The sequence below is a fragment of the Abramis brama genome (genome assembly GCF_963993115.1).
Source record: "Abramis brama genome assembly, chromosome: 2".
Taxonomy (NCBI): Eukaryota; Metazoa; Chordata; class Actinopteri; order Cypriniformes; family Leuciscidae; genus Abramis; species Abramis brama.
The window spans coordinates 46,832,732-46,841,264 of record NC_139964.1 but is presented as its reverse complement, the minus strand read 5'-3'; positions in this window follow the sequence as shown (position 1 = coordinate 46,841,264).

Sequence of the window (8,533 nt, the reverse complement as noted above, 5' to 3'; positions counted from 1 at the left end):
AATGAGAAACATTTGGCAGTAGCTTCCACGCTGCCAAAAATTCTACTAGAGGTACCAGCCTCTCGAGACTGGCTTCTGTTTTTTTTTGTTGCACAATCAGCACAACGCCCTGTAAAGGCGAACCGGCAGGGAACGACCAAACCGACTGCTCTGGGACCCTCCTCGGAGGGGACGGGCCTCCCAGGACCACTACGTTTCCGGGTGGACCCTAAGATAAGAGAGAGCTTATTATTGCTGTGGGGTGAGGAAGCAAGATGGCGCCAGTGTACTCGGCTTGTCGTCTCTCTCATTTGTCTCAGTTTGTTGTACCTTTGGTACCTGTTCGTCTGACATCTGTACTGTTTGTATTATACATGGTGTTACACTGGTATCATGTAGTCTCAGTGCTGACATACAATCATCAAGACTTATTCAACATTCAAAGCAGTATGGGAGATTTCCGCAGATTTTGTCCTGCTCTGCATTCTTGTTTTCAGTCCTCGTTCAACCAACCTGTGGTCGAGTTCGCTCGCTGGCTACCTTTCTGCGTTCCTCCTCTAAGGGAGCGCCGCAGGAAGAGAGGCAGTCGTGGTGGTGTTCGGGTGAGAATCAGACGGGCAATTGTTTCTTCTAGACAACCTACGATGGAGTTTCCTTTGGCTACTATCAGCTTGGAGGGCCTTCATTTGACGCAACGTTCACGGGATTATAGATATGCTTTTCATCTCCCTGTTGTCCCGGACTTCACTCACTCATCTATTTACTCTGCTCCTCCGCGTTTACGGATTCGCCGGAGAGGAGTGAACTGTCAGATTTTACGTCAATTGGACTTTGTTCACCTGGATTCGGCTTTGTCATTACAGCCTCCTTTGAATATGGCCCTAGTTAACGCCAGGTCCATATGCAACAAAACTTTTATTTTAAATGACTTTTTTACCAGATGTAACTTGGATATTCTATTTCTGACGGAGAGCTGGGCCGGTGTTGGTGAGTTGTCAGTCTTCGAGGAACTTTGTCCTTCAAACTGTTGCTTTATTAGTACCCCAAGATCTGCTGGTAGGGGTGGTGGTGTTGTTATGGTTTTTAAACAATCACTTAAAATAAACACTGTTTCTGTCCGGAGCTACTCGTCGTTTGAGGCACAGTGTGTAACATTAAGTCAGGGAAGCGCAGGATACAGACAGGTAATGCACAATAGACTTTATTAAGAGCACGTAGTGGATAAGGCAGATGATAAACTGGAAGTAGTAGTGTAGGATTCGTGAAGTTCACTGATGGTCTTATCTGTATTGCGTGGTGGATGATGAACTGGTGAGCCAGGAACCGGACAGACGAGACGGGGAACCAGATTGACGAGACGAGACACAGGATGAGAGCAGGACCAGATGGGAACAGGAACGAGGATCGTAGATAGCTGAGCAGGTAAGTAGATCATGAGGAGTCGGGTATCTCTGTGAGGTATTGACGAGACCGGACAGTGAACTGAAGTGAGTGTGGGTCTTAAGAGTGCTGGAGATGATGGTGATGAGTGAGTACAGGTGATGAGGGCAGGTGATGACAATTAGAAATCCGGGGATAGTGAGCGAGTGGGTGGAGTGAATGTGTCTGGAACTGGTGCTGACGAGGGTGTGTCCGTGACACATTACAGTCTGCCTCCTTTGCGCTATTCTGTGCTCTTATTTACAGGCCACCTAACTTGGCTGGGGCTTTTGTAAATGATTTTTCAGATTTTTTAACTTCTGTTGTTCCGTTGTATGACCATATGTTATTATTGGGTGATTTTAATGTGCATGTCTGCTGCCCTGGGCGTCCCGTGGTTGCTGAGTTTTGTAATGTCCTGGACTCATTTGGTTTTACTCAACATATGAATCAACCAACACATGTCCTAGGTCATACTCTTGATCTTATTATGTCATATGGGACCCCTGTAGATAATGTATGTATTGAAAATCCTTCTTTTTCTGATCATAAGCCCATTGTATTTACGATCCCTGTTGTGAGCTCTGTCACTGTGAATAAGTCTGTAGGCTCTTATTCTCGCTTCATAAACTCACTCACTGCCTCTCAGTTTAGTGAGAAATATTTAGCTAATGCCGTTGAAGGATTGATCTTGAATGCTGAGTCATCCATTGGGCCTGACGATTTAATTTGTCTTTTTTATGCATCCTGTTCTGATATTTTAGATTATATTGCCCCTTTTAAGATAAAACAACCAAAGCAAAAATCTTACTATTGGCTGGATAATAACACTCGCTGTCTCAGACAGGCGTGTCGCAAAGCAGAGAGGAAATGGAAGTGTTTGAGTCAAAGAGTGTTTGGTTAAGTTTCAGAGTGCTGCAAAGTCAGCTAGATCAAAATATTTCTCTGATTTAATTGCTAAACACTATCATAGACCTAAGATTTTATTTTCCGCGATAAATTCTGTAATTAGTCCAAGCTCTCAATTTCATGGGGAACCCTCGGCTGAACGTTGTGAGAGATTTGTAAAAAAAATTGCTAATAAAGTGTGTTGTATCTTGTTTCAGCAATATGTAAACAGTTAACTTTAGGACATCAACGTAGAGACGAGGTAAGTAGAATGAATTAACTTCTTTATTTTACACAACCATGACTAATCTCACTTCTCTTTCTTCTTTTCCTCTCTTTTCTTCTGCCCCCACTTGAACTCACTAGTGCCCTCTAGTCAATTACACAGAACACAACATTCCCCCCTTACATAAAGTCAGTAGGTGACTTATTCAGTATTTAACCCGTAAGGCCGTATGTTTTAAGACATCAGCAATGCAATAGTAACACTTCTTAACATTCTGCATTACTATAAGTCATTATTTAAACCTTTTGATTAACCTACGCAGTATTATTTAGAAATGCCATTCTAGATACCAATCAAGTACTTTAACACAATAGAACAAGTACATGTGTTTAACATTTTTTTTTTTTTTTTTTTTACAATCATGTTTTCTTTTGACTTCACTACTTTATGAAGTCTTTCATCCACACTGGTGGTTTAACAACTCTTTCACTCCTCCTGAGAGTGATTGGGTGGTTTTGAGCAGGCAGATTGGATCCCTGAACAGTGTTTTCAGTTTGATCTGGGAATTTAGTCAGTCTCAGTCCATTCCATTTCTTTCCATCGCTAAGCACGAATGAACTTGGTCCGATCTTTTCACGAATTGACAAAGGTAAGGTATACTTAGGGTTTCCTTTAGGAACATGACCTGGCTTTCTGACTCTTACTTGTTCCCCGACCTTGAAAGTAACAGGTTTGGCTCTCCTCTTACTGTCTGTGTATTTCTTACTTTTCTCCTGTCTTTCTTTGACAGCATCTCGTACACCAGCACATTTGTCACTTTTCCCCCTCACCGGAAAAATGTCTACCTTCGTTCTCATTTTACGGTCATGCAAAAGTTCAGATGGGGATACACCAGTAGTAGCATGAGGAGTAGCACGGTAACTCTGAAGAAACTCAACTACTGACGGTCTCCAAGCTTTTCTCATTTGTTCGGCAGATAAGATACACTCTTTCAGTACTCTTTTCCAGCGTTCAACTGCACCATTTCCTTGTGGGTGCAGCAACTTCTGGCCACTTGCTGTAATAGTCCACCAATGAAATTGCGAAGCGACAACCTCATACAGCATGTTCGAAAGGTCCGACGATATCAAGACCCAGTTTTTGCCAAGGTCCATCCGGCAAATCTACAGGCTGTAATGGAGCAGGAGCTGTCTTTGCAGATTTATCGTTCAGTTGACAAGTAAGACAGGTTGAAATTAATGAGTGAACTAACGCATCCATTTTTGCCCACCAGTAAAGTTCACGTAGCCTTTGTTTGGTTCTGACCAAACCTTGGTGTGTTTCGTGAGCCAGCTTAACCAGAGTTGAACGAAGAGAAACAGGAACAACGACACGATGTTCACCTCGCATGATCAATCCGTTGTATACAGACAGTTCATCCCGAATGAAGAAAAATGATGATAGAGCTGGGTCTACATCCTTCTTGTTGTGTGGCCAGCCATTCAGTATTTGCGTTCTAAGTAAACTCAGCTCAGAACAAGATTCGGAAGCCTTTGTGAAATCCTCCATGGATACTGAATGTAACCCTGCAAGGACTGCGGCAACCATTTCCGGTTCCTCAATGTGCTCAGTCGTCACTGGTAAGGGTATTCTTGACAAGCAATCTGCGGCCTGGTTTTGAGAACCAGGGCGGTATTCAATGTCATACGAAAAACACAGCAACCGGGCTGACCACCTGGCTACTCTCATTCCAGCACGTCCAATTCCTTTTGTAGCCAGCAAAGTAGCTAATGCTTTGTGGTCAGTACGTAACGTAAAGTGATGACCCCATAAGTACGGGCGCCATTTCTCTACAGCGAACACGCAAGCTAACGCCTCTTTTTCCACTGTAGAGTATTTTCTCTCTGCCGCGCTAAGCGTACGTGAAGCAAAAGCGACAGTGTGTTCTACACCATCTGCATGGAGTTGTGTCAGTACTCCCCCAAGCCCATAGTCTGAAGCATCAGTTGAGACTATCGTAGGAAGAGAAGGGTCAAAAAGTGCAAGCACTGGGCTCTCCACAAGTATAGCTTTCAGTTTGTTAAAGCATCGGTCTGCTTGTGCAGTCCATTCGAACAAAGTTTCAGAAGCATTTCTCAGAAGATCACGTAATGGTTCCACTTCCGTGGCAAAGTTTGGGAAGAATTTACTGTACCACGAGATCAATCCAAGGAAAGAACGAAGAGATGATAAGTCGTGTGGAGTAGGAGCATCGACTATAGCTTCGATGTGAGCAGTATCTGGTAAGATTCCTTCTTTTGAGATCACGTGACCCAGGAACTTGAGGGAGGTCTTGTTGAATGTGCATTTCTGCATGTTCAGTGTCAAACCAGCATCTGCCAATTTCTGAATGACAGTGTTAAGAGTTTTGTCATGTTCACTCTGTGAAGCGGCGTAAACTATTATATCGTCCAAATAGTTTCTTACACCTGGAACACCTTTTAGCACCGTCTCCATCATTTTCTGGAAAGCTGAAGGAGCAGAAGCTAATCCGTAAGGAACATGACGGAATCTGAAAAGACCATCATGTGTGATGAAGGCAGTTAAGTCACGGCTGTCAGCATGTAAGGGTAGTTGATGGTACGCGCATGTTAAATCAATAGTCGAAAATACAGCTGCACCCCTCAACTCACTCAACAGTTCCTCCATATGGGGTAATGGGTGTTTGTCAACTAGTAGTGCTTTGTTCGGTTCACGAAGATCAACACAAAGTCGAATTTTTCCTCCTTTTTTTGTAGTGACTACTATTGGCGAAACCCAGGGAGAAGCATCAATTTGCTCGATAATACCTTGTTTCAGCAGAGATTGTAGTTCCTCTGAGACTGCATTACGTACAGAAAAGGGAAGTCGACGGAGTTTTTGTTGAACTGGTACCGCATCATCACGAGCTTTGACCTTATGCATGAAGCCTTTCACACACCCCACGGGCTCAGTATTTGCAACACTATGAACTGAAGCAGAAGTAGTAGAAACAGTAACAGTACAGTCATGGTTAATTGTACATTTCAGTGCTTTAAGCACATCCATGCCTAATAAGGCAGATCCGTTTTTCACAACGTATAGTGGAACGGTAGCAGACACTCCATGCAATGACACATTAGCTGTAAGACATCCTAGAACTGGAATGTGTCCTCTCATGTACGTGACCAATTGGACACTCGGCGCAGACAGTGGAGATGTACTGAAATAATGCCTATACAAAGTCTCTGGCAAAATCGAAACTACAGAGCCTGTATCCACAACAAACTCGGTCTCCATAGACTGCCCTGTGTCAGTAGAAATCTGCACACAACACTTAATCCTGTCATCAACATTTTCACAGTTCATATTGCATATTTGTACTTCGGGCAGTACTGCGCGAACAGATGTTGTTGAACGGCATACTTTCGCAAAATGTCCTGTTTTGCCACATGAATTGCATTTAGCTTTAGATGCTGGACAATCAGATGCGTTGGCCAAGTGCTTATTAGAGCCGCATCTGTAGCAAGCACGCTGTGATGGAGTATGCTTACTCGGTTTAGTTTTAGGTCTATCTTGTGTAGTCGATTGGTAATGAGAAGTCTTTGAACTCACCGCCTGTACCGGAGCAGTATCTCTAAGTAAATTCACGTTGTGCAACGCATGCTCAATCTGGCACGCAACAGTTACAGCAGCCTTCAACGAAGCGGGCTGGTCCAGTAGAAGTTTCTCGCGCACCGTTGTAGCGTACGCTTTCTCGATGAGCTGATCCCGAATCATTTCATCCTCTACTGTACCATAAGCACAATCAACTGCCAATTCTCGTAACGCTGAAGTGTATTGCGCAATCGTTTCATCCGCGCGTTGAGCTCTCTGTCTGAACTGGTGACGTGCAACAACCACGTTGACTTTCGGAATGAAATGCGCTTCCAAAGCGGACATTGCGTCATCATAAGTCGTACCCGTATTCGGCAAAGTGTAGAAAATACGTTGTCCTTCTGTCCCCAAGCAATGTAAGAGAACTGCGCGTCTTCGAGCCGCCGTCCAGGAATCTCCTGACGCGTTAATAGCCAGCATGTAGTTCTCGAATATTCTTTTCCACGTGCAGAAGGGTATCGGTGGATCAGAAGCACATGGCAGAAACGGAGCAGGTGTGAGAAGACTCGCCATCGTCGCCAATTGTTGTATCTTGTTTCAGCAATATGTAAACAGTTAACTTTAGGACATCAACGTAGAGACGAGGTAAGTAGAATGAATTAACTTCTTTATTTTACACTATTTCACGAACTCTTATCAACCATGACTAATCTCACTTCTCTTTCTTCTTTTCCTCTCTTTTCTTCTGCCCCCACTTGAACTCACTAGTGCCCTCTAGTCAATTACACAGAACACAACAAAGTGTTAGCGATTCGTTCATCCTTCACTTTACAGCTTCCAGATCAGTCTTCAAATTCGTTTGCTAGTCCGTTTTTCTTTCATAATTTTGAGCATGTCTCTTTAATGGAACTTTGTGAAGTGGTTAACAACATGAAGACAACTATCACCACACTTGATGTTATACCTTCTGATATTTTAAGAGAGACTTTTCCTATAATTGGTCCAGTATCCAAGCGTTGATAAATTCATCTTTGGACACTGGGATAGTTCCGAATAGTTTTAAGCATGCGGTTGTTCAGCCTTTGCTTAAGAAACAAGGTTTGGATGAGGGTTGCTTTAATAATTATAGGCCTGTCTCTGTCTCATATCATTCTGTATCATTTTTATCAAAACTCTTAGAAAAAGTGGTGCTGTCTCAATTGCACTTGTTTTTAAATGCTGCAAATTTACTAGAACCTTTTCAATCTGGTTTCACTGCCAGATTGTACTGTACTGTACCATATCTTCTGCACATAGGCGTAATTTGCGGGTGGGACGGGTTGGACATGTCCCCACCACTTTTTGCTAAGGTCGATATTGTCCCCACCACTTTTGAAACAGCTCGCGGCACGAATGTACCAATACAAATAAACAAAACATCTCCATTTAACTAGCAGAGCATTCATTTCCTTCATTTGTCAAATAAGAGGCGATCTAGCGCTGAAATGTGTTGTTTTTAAAATCAAGTGATCAAAGTGCTCGTTGCCACTGCAGTCGGATACTGTGTGTTTGTTGTGGCTCGCGCACAGTCTTCACTTGGACGCGCGCTTCAATCCGTTGTGGAGAGACTCTCTATTTGTTCCGGTGAAATTACAAAACAAAATGCACACAATTGTGTCCCTGCCTGATATACAACCACTGAAAAACATAATCGGTTTTGATGATAAAAAAAACTATAAAAAAAAAAAAAAACTATATGAGTGCGGATTAGAACCCAGAACCTCTGACATGCTTGGCAAAAGTTCTGCCCCTGAACCATTTAAATACACACTTAAAATAGTCGGATCAACATATAATAGGCCTCATTAAACGACTAATTAAACCCAATCAATGTACTATTTAAATCGATTGCTGTACATACGTCTGTTTTATGATTTAGCATTGTGTAATTTGCACAAAGGACATGTATTTAGGAATAATCTTTATTTAAACTTTTATTTTATTTTTATTCACATTCATTTGTTTCAGTATAATGATGGATTATAATAACCACACAAAACAAACAATATTAATTAATTATTTATTGTTAGGTTTTCATATGTTTACATTTACAGCACATTTCTATATACATTGTTACTGATTTGAAGTGCACACAAATTAGTTACGTTGTATATGTTATTTATATTTGTTTCTATTTTGAGTTTAAGTTTACCGTGATGAACTTCAGACATGGTCCGCTGCAGCCGCATCCTGGCGTGACGAGGATTAGAGTCCGGGCAGAAACAGAATTTAAGCATTATTGGTTCCGCCCGAACATACCATTTGCTGGGAATTGCCCGGGGGAGGAAGAAACATTACTGTCTTTATTAATTTATTTATTTAGTTGTACATTTATGATATTTGATTACATTTTGCTTTCTTTATCTTTATTCACTATATATCTCTGTTTGATTTGATTTTGATTTATTT